We start from the raw sequence: 21,152 nt of genomic DNA on the forward strand, positions 1-21,152 counted from the left end.
TATCAGGTTACCTCTGATTGACATATCGCACTCTTTTGCTTAATGAACACTTTGAAGAACCGTAAATCCACATTTGTTATCTATGCCACCTCCATTTTCTACATTTTCTATGGGTGCAATTATTTGAAGCAACACAATGAGGCACCTCACTTCTACACTGCATGTCTTTGTAACAAGTGTGTGCGCTCATCGTGCCTTGGGCAAGGGTCTCAGAATGCAACTCACCCACCCCAACCCTACATTATTCGGGGAACTTTTGCTAAAATACTGTTAGAATCATTGCAATCTGTGAATATGTGGCAAAGAAAAGCTTTATTTTGGTGAGAAAGGTGCCGGATCCCCTCACCGCATTCCTTCAGTCCTGAACAATTAATCAATGGATTCCTGACATCTCCAGCGTTATCAGCCAATGGGGTGCAGCTACTGATTGGCTTTTTATTTAATAAATTACTACAACCCTCTGTGATGCCCTAAAAGACTGCCTATTTCATCCACCCCTTGTCCTAAACCCTTAGTTTAAATATGCATATACATTAAAGATATCTTGTCATGTATACATTCAGTGTTCCTTTGGATGGAGCTTTACTGATTCCAGACAGTGAATCTACAGATTTACTGAGTCTAGAAATATTCGGTACATGGAGCGAAAAATAAAAAAAAATCTATATAATGTCTATGTCAGCCCCATATCCTAAAAAAGACTACAACGGCGTTTAGTAGAACAGAAATATAAAAGAGATATGATGTCATGTATGTACGAAGCCTTTCAGCATGCTAAGGCCATGTGCACACGTTGCGGATTCTGCTGCGGATCCGCAGCGTTTTTTGCCCTGTGGATTTTGCTGCGTTGTACAGTACCATTATTTTCTATGGAAAATAAAAAACGCTGTGCACATGCTGTGGATTTTTCCACGCGGATTTGCTGCGGTTTCAACTCCTCAGCATGTCAATTCTTTGTGCAGCACAATCCACTACGTGTGCACATGGCCTAGCAAGTATAAGGCTGAGTGCAGACGTACTTTTTGGCTCTGCGGATTTTTCCGCGCAGAATGGAAGAAATCCGCAGGTCAAATGACCTGCATTTTTCCTGCGGATTTCTTCCATTTTTCATGCGGTTTTCATGTGGTTTTTGTGAGGTTTTCCATCGCGGTTTTCCCTCTGCGGATTTGGTGACAGGGGAGATGGAAAACCGCACAAAAGAAGTAACATGCTGCGGATTTTGTACCGCAGGAAAACCGCGCGGAAAAATCCGCAGCGTCTGCACGGCGAGTTTTTTTTTACACTGATTTTAAGGCTACTGTACATCACAATGCGGATATGCAAGGTTTCTGCGCGGTAAAATCCGCTGCGGATCCGCTGCAAATCTGCATCGTATGCACACAGCCTTAGGCCTCTTTCACACATCCGTTTTGTGCCGTCAGGCGAAATCCGGCTTTTTTTTGTAAAACCGGATCCGGCGAAATGCAATGCTGGATCCGGTTTTTCTCCATTGACTTGTATTAGCGCCGGATGGCATTGCGGTTCGTCTGTTTTTTGCCGGATCCGGCTACTTGTCTCATTCCGGCGTCTGGAAAAACCGGCTACTGTAACGTTTTTTGTCTCCAGCGAAAAAGCCTGAAGCGCCGGATCCGACGCTTCCGGCTTTTTGCTACAATGAAAGTCTATGGGCGCCGGAATGCGCCGGATCCAGAAAAAGACGGATTCAGCCACCGGATCCGTTTTTTTAAGTCTGCGCATGCTCAGATCCAATTGACCAGCCCCCAGGAAACAGATATAACCTGCTAGACGGATCCGGCAGAAAAACGGATCAGTTTCTATAGTTCTCCAAAATTTATGCCGGATCCGGTTTTTCTAAAAATAGCCGGATCCTGCCTGACGGCAAAAAACTGATGTGTGAAAGTAGCCTTACATTAGAGCATCATCTCATATAGAAATCTGGGAATCTGCAAGACCAAGTGTGCTATCCCTGGTGCTGAAACCATCACTGCTTCCATCAGAGCTTGGAGTCTACACTAATGCTATACTATATAATCTGCTTAACACCTGCAATAGTTCCAACCACACACAGTAAAACCATCAGGGATTCCTACATACACACAAGTCCGTGTGCGCTCAGCTGTGTGTTCTGCACTAAATGAAACCTAAAGACAGAAGGATATGAGCCTGCCCCGGAGCTTCGCTATATACAAAAGGTACTAGTTACTGGGAACCATTGCAGCATGTGAATACAAGCCTGAGTGCTGCTCAAATCCCAATGACCTCATTCAGAGACCCTGAACACATGCTGGGGAAGAATACACAGTTTTATTGGATGGCACTAATAATGCGGAACACGAGAGGTTCCGGGATACACGACACTTACTACATTCACATGTGTTACAACAAAGCTTTAGTTCACAGATGAGACCTAATGGTCGAGGAGAATGAGATGATAATGGAGAATGACGGTAATACATCCATCTCTTTGCACATGTATACTTGCAATTACATTAGATCTAGCTGTGCACAGTGCTACATAGTGCTGGAATTGTCACTACGTGGAGTCATTAAAGCGGGTGCAGACATATCATTGGTGCAACCTGTGCAGGCGCATAGGGGCCCAAGAGGCAAGGGGGCCTCTACCACCCCCAAAGTAGGTGAGATATCGGACTGTAAAGAGCCCATATACTGCTGATACTCTGGGGCCCTTTTGATCAGTGTCCACCAGTGCATTAAAGGAGACATTTTAAACAGGATTTATTACTGTAACACCCAAATCCACCTTAGAGGCACAACTCAGGGCTGAAACAACCCTCTATAGCAATCAATGTGTAAGCGACCCAGTGCAAATCCAGTCATTTTCTCTCTAGGAAAACATGAACACACTCACTTGAGTAATGTTCGTAGTAAGCCAAGCACCTGCTCCATCCAGAAATATGGCTGCCATCTGCACAACCCCAGGCAGCTGCACAGAGGGCAGAGTGTGGGTAACACACAGTGCCCAGGCAGGATGGGCACACTAGGCACACACAAGGCAAGCAAATAAGAACAATGGCACTGCATACATGAGATAGCCTGAGGTTTATAAAAAGCTAATTACATCATCAGGAAAGGAGTAAATAGTCATACATTAAATATACTCTGAGATTTACCGTGGCACTAGTTCTGATGATGTTTTCTTTGTGATTATGGAGAGGCATGAACATGAGTTTAATATATTAATATTAATGACATCACTGACACTAACTGTAATATTGCTGATGAGCTCTATTAATGTATCCACATGGGAAGTCTATATGCCGCTCACCTATGTCCTGGAAATGCATACAGTGTGAACGGAAACCACAGAGTTGTAAATGTCAACCTCCATGTCTATAGCATTATACAATGTCCATTAATGGTATACAATGCAGCATGTGTGTAAAGCATACAATGTACACACATCCAATGTATGGCAGATATACACTGAACCAATGTACACACATCCAATGTATGGCAGATATACACTGTACCAATGTACACACATCCAATGTATGGCAGATATACACTGTACCAATGTACACACATCCAATGTATGGCAGATATACACTGTACCAATGTACACACATCCAATGTATGGCAGATATACACTGTACCAATGTACACACATCCAATGTATGGCAGATATACACTGTACCAATGTACACACATCCAATGTATGGCAGATATACACTGTACCAATGTACACACATCCAATGTATGGCAGATATACACTGCACCAATGTACACACATCCAATGTATGGCAGATATACACTGTACCAATGTACACACATCCAATGTATGGCAGATATACACTGCACCAATGTACACACATCCAATGTATGGCAGGTATACACTGTACCAATGTACACACATCCAATGTATGGCAGGTATACACTGTACCAATGTACACACATCCAATGTATGGCAGATATACACTGTACCAATGTACACACATCCAATGTATGGCAGGTATACACTGTACCAATGTACACACATCCAATGTATGGCAGATATACACTGTACCAATGTACACACATCCAATGTATGGCAGATATACACTGCACCAATGTACACACATCCAATGTATGGCAGATATACACTGTACCAATGTACACACATCCAATGTATGGCAGATATACACTGTACCAATGTACACACATCCAATGTATGGCAGATATACACTGAACCAATGTACACACATCCAATGTATGGCAGATATACACTGTACCAATGTACACACATCCAACGTATGGCAGGTATACACTGTACCAATGTACACACATCCAATGTATGGCAGATATACACTGTACCAATGAACACACATCCAATGTATGGCAGGTATACACTGTACCAATGTACACACATCCAATGTATGGCAGATATACACTGAACCAATGTACACACATCCAATGTATGGCAGATATACACTGTACCAATGAACACACATCCAATGTATGGCAGGTATACACTGTACCAATGTACACACATCCAATGTATGGCAGATATACACTGTACCAATGTACACACATCCAATGTATGGCAGGTATACACTGTACCAATGTACACACATCCAATGTATGGCAGATATACACTGTACCAATGTACACACATCCAATGTATGGCAGATATACACTGCACCAATGTACACACATCCAATGTATGGCAGATATACACTGTACCAATGTACACACATCCAATGTATGGCAGATATACACTGTACCAATGTACACACATCCAATGTATGGCAGATATACACTGAACCAATGTACACACATCCAACGTATGGCAGATATACACTGTACCAATGTACACACATCCAACGTATGGCAGGTATACACTGTACCAATGTACACACATCCAATGTATGGCAGATATACACTGTACCAATGAACACACATCCAATGTATGGCAGCTATACACTGTACCAATGTACACACATCCAATGTATGGCAGCTATACACTGAACCAATGTACACACATCCAATGTATGGCAGATATACACTGTACCAATGTACACACATCCAATGTATGGCTGATATACACTGTACCAATGTACACACATCCAACGTATGGCAGATATACAATGCACCAATGTACACACATCCAACGTATGGCAGATATACAATGCACCAATGTACACACATCCAACGTATGGCAGATATACACTGTACCAATGTACACACATCCAATGTATGGCAGATATACAATGCACCAATGTACACACATCCAATGTATGGCAGATATATACTGTACCAATGTACACACATCCAATATATGGCAGATATACAATGCACCAATGTACACACATCCAATGTATGGCAGATATACAATGCACCAATGTACACACATCCAATGTATGGCTGATATACACTGTACCAATGTACACACATCCAATGTATGGCAGATATACAATGCACCAATGTACACACATCCAATGTATGGCAGATATACACTGTACCAATGTACACACATCCAATGTATGGCTGATATACACTGTACCAATGTACACACATCCAATGTATGGCAGATATACAATGCACCAATGTACACACATCCAATGTATGGCAGATATACAATGCACCAATGTACACACATCCAATGTATGGCAGATATACAATGCACCAATGTACACACATCCAATGTATGGCAGATATACACTGTACCAATGTACACACATCCAATGTATGGCTGATATACACTGTACCAATGTACACACATCCAATGTATGGCAGAAATACACTGTACCAATGTACACACATCCAATGTATGGCAGATATACAATGCACCAATGTACACACATCCAATGTATGGCAGATATACACTGTACCAATGTACACACATCCAATGTATGGCTGATATACACTGTACCAATGTACACACATCCAATGTATGGCAGAAATACACTGCACCAATGTACACACATCCAATGTATGGCTGATATACACTGTACCAATGTACACACATCCAATGTATGGCAGATATACAATGCACCAATGTACACACATCCAATGTATGGCAGATATACACTGTACCAATGTACACACATCCAATGTATGGCTGATATACACTGTACCAATGTACACACATCTAATATATGGCAGATATACAATGCACCAATGTACACACATCCAATGTATGGCAGATATACAATGCACCAATGTACACACATCCAATGTATGGCAGATATACACTATACCAATGTACACACATCCAATGTATGGCTGATATACACTGTACCAATGTACACACATCCAATGTATGGCAGATATACAATGCACCAATGTACACACACCCAATGTATGGCAGATATACACTGTACCAATGTACACACATCCAATGTATGGCTGATATACACTGTACCAATGTACACACATCTAATATATGGCAGATATACAATGCACCAATGTACACACATCCAATGTATGGCGGATATACAATGCACCAATGTACACACATCGAACGTATGGCAGATATACAATGCACCAATGTACACACATCCAATGTATGGCAGATATACACTGTACCAATGTACACACATCCAATGTATGGCAGATATACAATGCACCAATGTACACACATCCAATGTATGGCAGATATACACTGTACCAATGTACACACATCCAATGTATGGCTGATATACACTGCACCAATGTACACACATCCAATGTATGGCTGATATACACTGCACCAATGTACACACATCCAATGTATGGCAGATATACACTGTACCAATGTACACACATCCAATGTATGGCTGATATACACTGTACCAATGTACACACATCCAACGTATGGCAGATATACAATGCACCAATGTACACACATCCAACGTATGGCAGATATACACTGTACCAATGTACACACATCCAATGTATGGCAGATATACAATGCACCAATGTACACACATCCAATGTATGGCAGATATATACTGTACCAATGTACACACATCCAATGTATGGCAGATATACAATGCACCAATGTACACACATCCAATGTATGGCAGATATACAATGCACCAATGTACACATATCCAATGTATGGCTGATATACACTGTACCAATGTACACACATCCAATGTATGGCAGATATACAATGCACCAATGTACACACATCCAATGTATGGCAGATATACACTGTACCAATGTACACACATCCAATGTATGGCAGATATACACTGTACCAATGTACACACATCCAATGTATGGCTGATATACACTGTACCAATGTACACACATCCAATGTATGGCAGAAATACACTGTACCAATGTACACACATCCAATGTATGGCAGATATACAATGCACCAATGTACACACATCCAATGTATGGCAGATATACACTGTACCAATGTACACACATCCAATGTATGGCTGATATACACTGTACCAATGTACACACATCCAATGTATGGCAGAAATACACTGCACCAATGTACACACATCCAATGTATGGCAGATATACACTGTACCAATGTACACACATCCAATGTATGGCTGATATACAATGCACCAATGTACACACATCCAATGTATGGCAGATATACAATGCACCAATGTACACACATCCAATGTATGGCTGATATACACTGTACCAATGTACACACATCCAATGTATGGCAGATATACAATGCACCAATGTACACACATCCAATGTATGGCAGATATACACTGTACCAATATACACACATCCAATGTATGGCTGATATACACTGTACCAATGTACACACATCCAATGTATGGCAGATATACAATGCACCAATGTACACACATCCAATGTATGGCAGATATACAATGCACCAATGTACACACATCCAATGTATGGCAGATATACAATGCACCAATGTACACACATCCAATGTATGGCTGATATACACTGTACCAATGTACACACATCCAATGTATGGCAGATATACAATGCACCAATGTACACACATCCAATGTATGGCAGATATACAATGCACCAATGTACACACATCCAATGTATGGCAGATATACAATGCACCAATGTACACACATCCAATGTATGGCAGATATACACTGTACCAATGTACACACATCCAATGTATGGCTGATATACACTGTACCAATGTACACACATCCAATGTATGGCAGAAATACACTGCACCAATGTACACACATCCAATATATGGCTGATATACACTGTACCAATGTACACACATCCAATGTATGGCAGATATACAATGCACCAATGTACACACATCCAATGTATGGCTGATATACACTGTACCAATGTACACACATCCAATGTATGGCAGAAATACACTGCACCAATGTACACACATCCAATATATGGCTGATATACACTGTACCAATGTACACACATCCAATGTATGGCAGATATACAATGCACCAATGTACACACATCCAATGTATGGCAGATATACACTGTACCAATGTACACACATCCAATGTATGGCTGATATACACTGTACCAATGTACACACATCCAATGTATGGCAGATATACAATGCACCAATGTACACACATCCAATGTATGGCAGATATACAATGCACCAATGTACACACATCCAATGTATGGCAGATATACACTATACCAATGTACACACATCCAATGTATGGCTGATATACACTGTACCAATGTACACACATCCAATGTATGGCAGATATACAATGCACCAATGTACACACACCCAATGTATGGCAGATATACACTGTACCAATGTACACACATCCAATGTATGGCTGATATACACTGTACCAATGTACACACATCTAATATATGGCAGATATACAATGCACCAATGTACACACATCCAATGTATGGCAGATATACAATGCACCAATGTACACACATCCAATGTATGGCAGATATACACTGTACCAATGTACACACATCCAATGTATGGCAGATATACACTGTACCAATGTACACACATCCAATGTATGGCAGATATACAATGCACCAATGTACACACATCCAATGTATGGCAGATATACACTGTACCAATGTACACACATCCAATGTATGGCAGATATACACTGTACCAATGTACACACATCCAATGTATGGCTGATATACAATGCACCAATGTACACACATCCAATGTATGGCAGATATACAATGCACCAATGTACACACATCCAATGTATGGCTGATATACACTGTACCAATGTACACACATCCAATGTATGGCAGATATACAATGCACCAATGTGCACACATCCAATGTATGGCAGATATACAATGCACCAATGTACACACATCCAATGTATGGCAGATATACAATGCACCAATGTACACACATCCAATGTATGGCAGATATACACTGTACCAATGTACACACATCCAATGTATGGCTGATATACACTGTACCAATGTACACACATCCAATGTATGGCAGATATACAATGCACCAATGTACACACATCCAATGTATGGCAGATATACACTGTACAATTGTACACACATCCAATGTATGGCTGATATACACTGTACCAATGTACACACATCCAATGTATGGCAGAAATACACTGTACCAATGTACACACATCCAATGTATGGCTGATATACACTGTACCAATGTACACATATCCAATGTATGGCTGATATACACTGTACCAATGTATACACACATCCAATGTATGGCTGATATACACTGTACCAATGTACACACATCTAATGTATGGCAGATATACACTGTACCAATTTACACACATCCAATGTATGGCAGATATACACTGTACCAATGTACATACATCCAATGTATGGCAGATATACACTGTACCAATGTACACACATCCAATGTATGGCTGATATACACTGTACCAATGTACACACATCTAATATATGGCAGATATACAATGCACCAATGTACACACATCCAATGTATGGCAGATATACAATGCACCAATGTACACACATCTAATGTATGGCAGATATACACTGTACCAATGTACACACATCCAGTGTATGGCAGGTATACAATGCACCAATGTACACACATCCAATGTATGGCAGATATACACTGTACCAATGTACACACATCCAATGTATGGCAGGTATACAATGCACCAATGTACACACATCCAATGTATGGCAGATATACAATGCACCAATGTACACACATCTAATGTATGGCAGATATACACTGCACCAATGTACACACATCTAATGTATGGCAGATATACACTGTACCAATGTACACACATCTAATGTATGGCAGATATACACTGTACAAATGTGCACACATCCAATGTATGGCAGATATACAATGCACCAATGTACACACATCCAATGTATGGCAGATATACACTGTACCAATGTACACACATCCAATGTATGGCACATATACACTGTACCAATGTACACACATCCAATGTATGGCACATATACACTGTACCAATGTACACACATCCAATGTATGGCAGATATACACTGTACCAATGTACACACATCCAATGTATGGCAGATATACACTGTACCAATGTACACACATCCAATGTATGGCAGATATACACTGTACCAATGTACACAAATCCAATGTATGGCAGATATACACTGTACCAATGTACACTCATCCAATGTATGGCACATATACACTGTACCAATATACACACATCCAATGTATGGCAGATATACACTGTACCAATGTACACACATCCAATGTATGGCAGATATACACTGTACCAATGTACACACATCCAATGTATGGCACATATACACTGTACCAATGTACACACATCCAATGTGTGGCAGATATACACTGTACCAATGTACACACATCCAATGTATGGCAGATATACAAAGCACCAATGTACACACATCCAATGTATGGCAGATATACACTGTACCAATGTACACACATCCAATGTATGGCAGATATACACTGTACCAATGTACACACATCCAATGTATGGCAGATATACACTGTACCAATGTACACACATCCAATGTATGGCAGATATACACTGTACCAATGTACACACATCCAATGTATGGCAGGTATACACTGTACCAATGTACACACATCCAATGTATGGCAGATATACACTGTACCAATGTACACACATCCAATGTATGGCAGATATACAATGCACCAATGTACACACATCCAATGTATGGCAGATATACACTGTACCAATGTACACACATCCAATGTATGGCAGGTATACACTGTACCAATGTACACACATCCAATGTATGGCAGATATACACTGTACCAATGTACACACATCCAATGTATGGCAGATATACACTGTACCAATTGTGGTGTAGTAACCACTGTGTCCGCTAGAGGGTGCTGTGTGGATGTCCCAAGAGAACGGATGAGTGGCATAATCCAGAAGGATGGTTATGTATCTCAAAGTGGGTGGCTTTGAGATGGAGACTTGTGTATGTGTGATCAGCAATATCATTGCTGAGGTGTTGTTTCAACGTGTTAGGGAGAAGTCTTCAGGTAACTAGAGAGATGGGTGGGTCTGGTTACCTACAAACCCACCCAGGGGTGTGTCTGAAAACGCCTGTATTAAAAGGCTATGTGAGTGTGTGAAGGACCTGTGATGAGGTCATAGTCACGTGACCCGGTGGGCGTTGCTATAGACCATATAATGTGGCCAGGGTAGGTCACATGTGGTGAATGCTGGGACGTGGTTGGTCCAGTGTGGATGGTCCCGCTGAGATGGAGCTTCCTGCTTGACAGCACGTGTGGACGCTGTGAGCAATGGCGATGTGTGCCTGAGAGTTCCCTGGAGGGAATAAACGTGTGCGGGATGCTGAAGTCGCATGAGAAGCCCTGACGTGGGTGAGATAATTGTGAGGCTAAGGCCGGTTTCACATTAGCGCATTTTATGCGCACGCACGGCCGGGGGTAGCTCCGCCCCCGATCCGGCTCTCTGCCCGGCGTGCCCGCCCCTTCCTTGTAGCGCCGCCTCCTAGCGGACAGCGGCGCCTGCGATCGGCGCACCCTATCTTTAGCATAGGGTGCGCCGATCGTGCGCAGGTCGTGCGCTAGTTGCGCTTTGACCTGCGCTGCGCACTTATGACGGTGCGCCGTGCGCGCCAAAATCCGAAAAGTTCGATTTTGGCGCGCACGGCGCACCGTCAAAAGTGCGCAGCGCAGGTCAAAGCGCAACTAGCGCACGGCCTGCGCACGATCGGCGCACCCTATGCTAAAGATAGGGTGCGCCGATCGCAGGCGCCGCTGTCCGCTAGGAGGCGGCGCTACAAGGAAGGGGCGGGCACGCCGGGCAGAGAGCCGGCTCGGGGGCGGAGCTACCCCCGGCCGTGCGCGCGCAGAAAATGCGCTAATGTGAAACCGGCCTAAGAGAGCCTGCGTACTGGACACTGATAACCAGAGTGAAGCACTATAATGGACGCTATGCAGATGTTATGAAGTTATGTTGCTTCTATGGTTTATGAGGGTGAATAAACCGCAAGGACTGTTATGATTTGTTGGAAAATCTGTGCCAGATCTGGTTTTGTTCGCTGCCTAGCGAGAATCCCCTACTTAGATGACAGTGCTACCTCACACAATGTACATACATCGAATGTATGGCAGATATACACTGTACCAATGTACACACATCCAATGTATGGCAGGTATACACTGTACCATTGTACACACATCCAATGTATGGCAGATATACACTGTGCCAATGTACACACATCCAATGTATGGCAGGTATACGCTGTACCATTGTACACACATCCAATGTATGGCAGATATACACTGTGCCAATGTACACACATCCAATGTATGGCAGATATACACTGTACCAATATACACACATCCAATGTATGGCAGGTATACACTGTACCATTGTACACACATCCAATGTATGGCAGGTATACACTGTACCAATATACACACATCCAATGTATGGCAGATATACACTGTACCAATATACACACATCCAATGTATGGCAGGTATACACTGTACCAATGTACACACATCCAATGTATGGCAGGTATACACTGTACCAATGTACACACCTCCAATGTATGGCAGATATACACTGTACCAATATACACACATCCAATGTATGGCAGGAATACACTGTACCAATGTACACACATCCAATGTATGGCAGGAATACACTGTACCAATGTACACACATCCAATGTATGGCAGATATACACTGTATCAATGTACACACATCCAATGTATGGCAGGTATACAATGCACCAATGTACACACATCCAATGTATGGCAGGTATACACTGTACCAATATACACACATCCAATGTATGGCAGGAATACACTGTACCAATGTACACACATCCAATGTATGGCAGGAATACACTGTACCAATGTACACACATCCAATGTATGGCAGATATACACTGTATCAATGTACACACATCCAATGTATGGCAGATATACACTGTACCAATATACACACATCCAATGTATGGCAGGTATACACTGTACCAATGTACACACATCCAATGTATGGCAGGTATACACTGTACCAATGTACACACCTCCAATGTATGGCAGATATACAGTGTACCAATATACACACATCCAATGTATGGCAGGAATACACTGTACCAATGTACACACATCCAATGTATGGCAGGAATACACTGTACCAATGTACACACATCCAATGTATGGCAGATATACACTGTACCAATATACACACATCCAATGTATGGCAGGTATACAATGCACCAATGTACACACATCCAATGTATGGCAGGTATACACTGTACCAATGTACACACCTCCAATGTATGGCAGATATACACTGTACCAATATACACACATCCAATGTATGGCAGGAATACACTGTACCAATGTACACACATCCAATGTATGGCAGGAATACACTGTACCAATGTACACACATCCAATGTATGGCAGATATACACTGTACCAATATACACACATCCAATGTATGGCAGGTATACAATGCACCAATGTACACACATCCAATGTATGGCAGATATACACTGTACCAATATACACACATCCAATGTATGGCAGGTATACAATGCACCAATGTACACACATCCAATGTATGGCAGGTATACACTGTACCAATGTACACACATCCAATGTACGGCAGATATACACTGTACCAATGTACACACATCCAATGTATGGCAGATATATACTGTACCAATGTACACACATCCAATGTATGGCAGATATACACTGTACCAATGTACCCACATCCACTGTATGGCAGAAATACAATATATCAATGTACACACATCCAACGTAGAGCATCCGTTGTTGGCATAGATGCATGTTATACACAATGTAAACCCATCCAATGTAACGCATTAATTCTTAGCTTATACACATACGTCCTACAGAATGTAAACATGTCCAATGTAAAGCAGCCACTGTATGAATACGTATATGCCGTACGCAATGTGCATGCATCCAAGATAACGTTCGTTGTTTGCATACACTTATGCACTAAAAAATATACACACATCCAGTGTAATGCATCCATTGTTGGCACACATGTAAGTCCTACACAATGTGAACATATTCAATGTAAAGTATTCAGTCTTAGCACATACATATATACCATACACAAATGAACACACATCCAATGTAATGCATCCATTGTTTACATACATTTGAGCCCTACACAATGTAAACTCATGAAATGCAAGCATTCAGCTTTAGTATATGTATGTGTGTGTGTGTGTATATATGTGCTATATATATAATGTTCATACATCCAATATAAAGCATTCTGTCTTAGCAAAAATAAATGCCCGACACAGTACACACATCCAATGTACAGCATCCATTGTTTGCATACATATGCGCCCTGCACAATGTAAACACATTCAACATAAAGCATTCACTCAGCAGAAATACCCTACACAATGTACACACATCCAGGGTAAGGTATTTACTGTTTGCACACATAGAATTTTGCAGGTACATTATATACACATATTGTGCATAAATTACAAATATTGCATAAAGTCGGCAATTAGAACTTACAGAGTGTACAGGTCTAGGAACCAGTAAGCTGCATGTATGTGTGCTCTGTGTACACATAGCCCATGTATGCGCATGGTGTACACTATCTGACCATATATTTGTGCCTTCTATACACTATGTGATCCCATGTATGTGCACCATGTACACCATATGTGACTTTGTACCTTCACTGTGTACAATATATGTGACCCTATATACGTGCACTGTGAACACTATATGTGACCCTATGTACCTACACCGTGTACAACATATGTGATTGTCTGTACCCGCACCCTGTACACCATGTGACCCTATGTACCTGCACAGTCTACAATATATGTGATCACATGTACCTGTACTGCGTACAATATATGCGACCCTATTAATGTGCGCCATGTACAATATACAGCATGTGCCCTTATGTACGTACAATGTGTACACTATATGTGACCCTATGTACGTGCACCATGTACACCATATGTGACCCTATGTACACTGTATGTGACCCTATGTACACTATATGTGACCCTATGTACACTATATGTGACCCTATGTATGTGCACTGTCTGTATAAACAGTAATAAATCTTTAGTCTTACAGGACTGCATACTGCGGGTGTATATAGTAACACATGTATACAGCATCCATTCTAGGTGAGTGTTGATAAACATCAACCTCATTATACACAGACAATTCCCCATGCTAGTTGCACGCACGGTGTCAGCTCTGACAGCCCATACATGTATGATGCAATGACACCACAATACTATCACACTCCACAATACACACTGGCTCCATCACCTACTGCATTACCACTGACATAATAGTGGCTGTCAGACAACAGTACCTGATAATCCAGCCGTGTGGTCACAGGATCCTTCCCAGTCACAGCCTCATATCCCTAGTGCAGAGACTGCTTTATCCCCCTTCATGGACACACACAGTGCCCACCCCAAACTGTAGATGTAATCCATTTACCAGCCTCCTCTGGTGCCAAAGAATCCAATAATCCCCAGTGATGTATTGATGCCAGCACTTAGGGTACACACTTGGCTCCTATATGGTCCGCATAGGATGTGTCCTGATATTTTCTACCTTTGCTCTTTATGTTACAATCTCCCATGAGAGCTCTGTGGTGTTCCTGATAATAGAGCTATGGTATATATATGGAGCAGGTGCGCTGGGTATACAGCTGGGACGTCAGCCCTATATACTGTGGTGTATACGGCTCTGTATATGGCTGTGTATATGGCGGTGTATACTGCGGTGTATATGGCGGTGTATACTGCTGTGTATACTGCTGTGTATATGGCGGTGTATATGGCGGTGTATACTGCTGTGTATATGGCTGTATAGCTCCTCACTAGTCCGATGCCCCTGTCCTTCTGCAGGCTGCTCTGAACCTACCGCTGGGGACTTTCTATATTATTTCTAACTGAGCATTACTGTTCGGTGGTCTCTCCTAGAGATCCCAGTACTAGGACCACCTGCCCTTCACATCCCCCCCAGTGCAGATGACATGTGTGCAGCCCTGCAGATGAAGCCTGTGTCCTGTGCTGTGTTACATGTTATCTTCTTGATGTAAATATTTACAGTCTCTACTGTATCAGCTGCTCAGGTGTATTCCTGTGCCATGTTCTGGGTGCCTGGCAGAGCAGCATGCCCAGTGCCTTCTCTCCATGTCCTCAGATGCCCTGCATTCTTACCCCTTGCATTGGTCTGGTCTGTGCCATGTGCCCAGCATGTGCTGAATGCAGCCTCTGAGCTGGATGTGCCCAGTACCTGTTCCTTCTCGGTGGTGTATTCCTCCTATATGTTCTTCTCTCCCCTCCTCCTCCTCCTCCTCCTTGTTTTCCCTCACTGCCTCCCCCTTATTATTTTATCAATTGTGCCCCCTCTGTGATCCTTAGCAGCCAATCAGTAGCTCAGTGCGGGAGGAAGTAGCATTGGGCAGGGAGGCTGGCTGGTATCAGGATGGCACATCTCTGCTGCTGAAGGTGAAGGGAGAGGAGCAGCTGTGTCTGCACCCCTGACATCACCCTCTTCCAGGACCGCTGTGGAAGAGGAGGGAGCTGGGAGGAGGAGAAGGTGGAAGAGTATTGCAAGTGGAGAGAGGAGGAGGAGAAAGGGAGATGGAGCCACACACAGAAGAGCTGGGAGGGAGAGGGATGTGCTGAGCCCAAACTACACACAGGTCTGATGACTTATTAGTCAGGGAGGAGTAGGGGGGACTTTTGGACGAGGATCAGAGAATTGAGTGCAGGAGCATCTAATGCCTCCCAAAATTATATATGGTCCAAGGGTCAAATCTTCTCTCACTGTTCAGAAGACCTATATGTTCCTCTACAGACTTTCATTTACACATTAATAGGAACGTCAAACTACAAACTTATTTGCACGTACACGACATGATATCCATGGTGGGATAAGTAAAGGGACTTGTGAGGAGTTTGGGAGGCAGACTGATGTATGTCAGAAACTGTAAGGGTATATCCGCCAGCAGCAGAAATAGTGCACAAATCTCTGCGCCCGTCCTTTACATTTCAACAGGCTTTGGATAAATCCGTGCACATTGTCGCAGAAACAACCAGTCGCAATCTCACGCTTTGCCGAGATTGTCGTCAATTACATCAGTCTAAATAACTCTCCAATGAGGTTTACAATTTAATTTCCTTATGTCAGACACACATATAATAGGCCGACTTCCCTAGGAAGCTAATTATCCTATCGGGCTCTGTTCACACTAGCATCGTGGCGTCACAGATCCGGCGTGTAAGTGCGGGATTACACCACCTGCGTCGTTAAACAGCGACTTGTTTAGTGATCAGCAGTCGTTCAGACAACATTTCCTAAGTGCACAGAAAGATCAGAAATAGATTGTTTTGTACATATAGGCTGCCATTGTTCTCGGGGATTCAGCTTAAATCAGCGTTAATGAAACCTGTCAGTCGATTCATTCCGTCCAAACCACGGGAGCCATGAAGCAAAATAGGAAAGTATCCAGCTCACCGTTAATTTTTCATCTGCAGTCCGGAGCTGGCGGAGCGATTCTGTCACAACACAATAGTATGGACAAGGAAAGATGAATCCTGCCCAACGGACAAGCAGTCGTCTATTCAATTGAGTACAAACCAAAGGATGTATGGTAAAAATTCATGTTAGAGTAGTGAACACATCTACGCATTTCAGGTGCCTGTAGCGCCTTTATCATGATTATGTCCCTTGGATTGTACTCACTAGAATAAAAGAAGACTGCCTGTCCTTTGGGCTGGACTCATCCTTCCTTGACTATGAAGCAGAGACTAGCTGCATACTTACATCCAGGTATGTTTTCCTCTGCAGTGCTCTGGCGTTTCAGAGAAAATATATGTCACAATCCATTTTTGGATCTGTGCCAGTTTGGGCTTCTTACATATAAACTTTTTTCCTTTCAGGCCATCGGGGGTTAATATCAGTTTTTACCCCGGTGGCCGCTGGTGTTACTACATGGCTGGTGAGTTTTGCTGAAGCAAGTGGTGACCACTCCCACCTTCCTTTAAAAGGTCACCTGGTGCATTAGCTGACTGTTGGTTATACAGGTCCTTTCGGATACCAACCGTTCAGAAGATAGGAGCTTTCTGGTGCAGTGGTGCTTCAGCTGAATGCTGTCTTCGGGAGCCTTACTCTGCTGTTCGGTGCATTGCAGCAGAGAAAGCTAAGTGTTGTGTGTTTTACTTTGTCTGTTATTTTCCCTTGGTGTTGTATTAGTGCAGCGGTGGGACCAGTGTCCGCACTTGCCAATTCCCTACTGAGAGATAGGTGCAGGGCAAGTGAGGGCTAAGGTATCCTGCTCGGCGACGGTTTCAGAGAAGCCGTATAGGGACGTCAGGATAGCCCAGGACACAGGCTCAGCAGAGAGCAGGAGGTGTCCATTTCCCCGTTCCCTATTGCAGGGCCCACCGTTGTAATTGTGTCCCCTTGTTTGTCTTGCTGTTTTAGTGACCGACCGTTTGTCGGGTCGCGTCACAAAGGGCCAGTCACATCATGACAATGTAGTTTAGTCCCTCTAAAAAAATAATTTTTTAGATTAAGCTTTTCAGTCTATTCATGCTGCCCATATCACAGGCAGCATGATTTGGCGCTTGGCTGCACAATTGTAGCCAGGTATTTTTTTTTTTTGCTTGCAACACACTGGCATTTCAGAGAAAACACAGTTTGAATAGTCGACCACGGACCAATGCAATAGATTAAACCAGTCCGCCGCGGCCCACCGTCCAACTTCTCCCTGAACCACTCTAAGTGATTGACAGGTTTGTCCCATGTGTACATTGGGAGAGACCTTGTTATACCAGCAAGGGTATACAGTCCATAGTAAGTCACCCAGATTTCGCTTGGTAATAAATGTGTATACAGCAGAGAATATCTTAAAACATAACTTTTAATGAAATCAAATTAAAAAACCCAATTGGGTAATAGACAGATGAAACCAAACCAGATAAAACCCACAAATGGGTATCAGATAGAGTAAAGACTGAGTCAAACCCCCAATCGGGTACCAAATTAATAAAAGCAGACATACATATGTGGTTTCATGTACACGCAAAAATAACATATAAAGTGCCCACAACGTAGTCGGTGCATGATAAAAAATTGGAAGGATCTCACCCTTGTCTTGCGAGACTTGTTGATGGAGGCAACGCATAGAATTAATGAAGTTAATGGGAGAGGGGCAAATGTATGGACCCCTAGTCTCCCCTGATGTGCCCCATGCAAAAACTCTTGCCCTGAAAAGGACAGTACCCAAGTGATACTGATACCTGATATTTGTCAGACCCTCCACACATAACCTATCCTACGCGTTTCGGCCCTCTATTAGTGGCCTCTTCAGGGGAATAATGGAGGTTTTGGGGTAAATAAACAATGGGTAGCAGAAAGCATAGATATACAGAGCTGTGCAGTGGTACAAGGCCTGATACAGGGTGTCTAAAACTGGAACTCATTATTGCCAAAAGGACCCCATCCTGTGTATTATGGTTTGTCCTGTGTGTATGTAGGGGGTGGACTGACCTATGGACCTGTCTGATGAAGAGGGGAAAAGTAAAGAGGATGATGTATACAATGCTTTATTCTAACTTGTATGTGTATGTGAGGGGCAACAGCTAGAATTGGGAAAAGATGGTGTAGTACCGGGTTTTAGCCACAAGATAGAGACAGAGAGTAGTGAGAAAAGGACTTAACAGCAGCCTTAGGCTAGAGAAAGCGGATAGTCATGGTGGGCGGAGTTACGGGACTGAGAAGGGGATTTCCAGAGAGAGAGGAGATATAAGGGAGGAGAGTACCAGGGGGAAGAGCAGACACCCAGGAGGAAGAGAGGAGCGAGAAGAGCTCAGGAGAGGACAGAGGAAGGACAAGCTCAGGAAAGACAGAAGAGAAAGAGACGGTGACCAGGAGAAGGGGGTGGCCCTGAGAGGATAGCTGCAGGACGGGAGGGCAGTGACTAACGGAGGTCTGGGGTACAGGATGGCTGGACACCGAAGAGTGAGTAGGTGTTGCAGCAGGCAGACTTGGACGGGGGACGCGCTGTGGCCATGGGCCTAACGGCAGCCACAGTGAAGGAACCCAGGAGTCTTTTCGGACAGAAGCTGAAGGAAGGTGACAGGTACCCAGGCCAGGGAGCAGAAGCTGTTGTCTGCTGTGGATGTCAAGAGGACACCCAATAAAGTTTGGACCTGATTGAAAGGATTTCTGCATCTGTCTCCCGTCTGTTCCGCAGTCGAAAGGGACCACCCCCCAGTCGACACGTGTACTACATGTACATTGGGAGAGACCTGTCACCTTGAGCAGAACAGGGAGAAAGCGGCCAGGAGTGAGAACCATACTAGTCTCATCTATTCCCGTAATCCCTGATCGGCCCTACAAACTGTTTTCTCTAAAAAGCCAGAGAGTTCCAGAGAAAATTATACCTGGCTGCAATCATGGTTTTGGCAGCATGAATTAACTGTTCCCGCCAAAAAATAATTTCATCCAACAAACGAGCATTTTGCCCATTCCTCAGATAATTGGCAGCTTGTTTACACTGCCCGATTATTGGGAAACGAGCATTTGTTGGAACTCTCTTTCACAATCTAAATCCAGCTGAACAGATCCTATTGCGTCATTGAGACCTTATCCGTTTTCAACTTTATTTTTCAGAAAGCTCAGCCGGCTGCATCCTATTTTGATAGGAGTGGACAGGGC

At 43.1% G+C, this 21,152-nt stretch overlaps 1 protein-coding gene across 3 annotated transcripts in view; it reads right to left on the bottom strand.

Moving 5' to 3' along the window:
• MAP3K12 (mitogen-activated protein kinase kinase kinase 12) overlaps positions 1-21,152 on the bottom strand; it is a 189,517-nt gene that overhangs the window by 87,397 nt on the left and 80,968 nt on the right. The window contains exon 1 of one of the 3 annotated variants that reach the window (XM_073546221.1): positions 15,784-16,869. The exons of the other annotated variants lie outside the window; for them this stretch is intronic. The gene's annotated coding sequence lies outside the window, so the exon portion shown is untranslated. Of the gene's footprint in view, positions 1-15,783; positions 16,870-21,152 lie in introns of those variants that run through there. 3 annotated transcript variants of the gene reach the window in all.

The sequence above is a fragment of the Dendrobates tinctorius genome, unplaced genomic scaffold (genome assembly GCF_039654945.1).
Source record: "Dendrobates tinctorius isolate UK_male_01 unplaced genomic scaffold, ASM3965494v1 ptg000145l, whole genome shotgun sequence".
Taxonomy (NCBI): domain Eukaryota; kingdom Metazoa; phylum Chordata; class Amphibia; order Anura; family Dendrobatidae; genus Dendrobates; species Dendrobates tinctorius.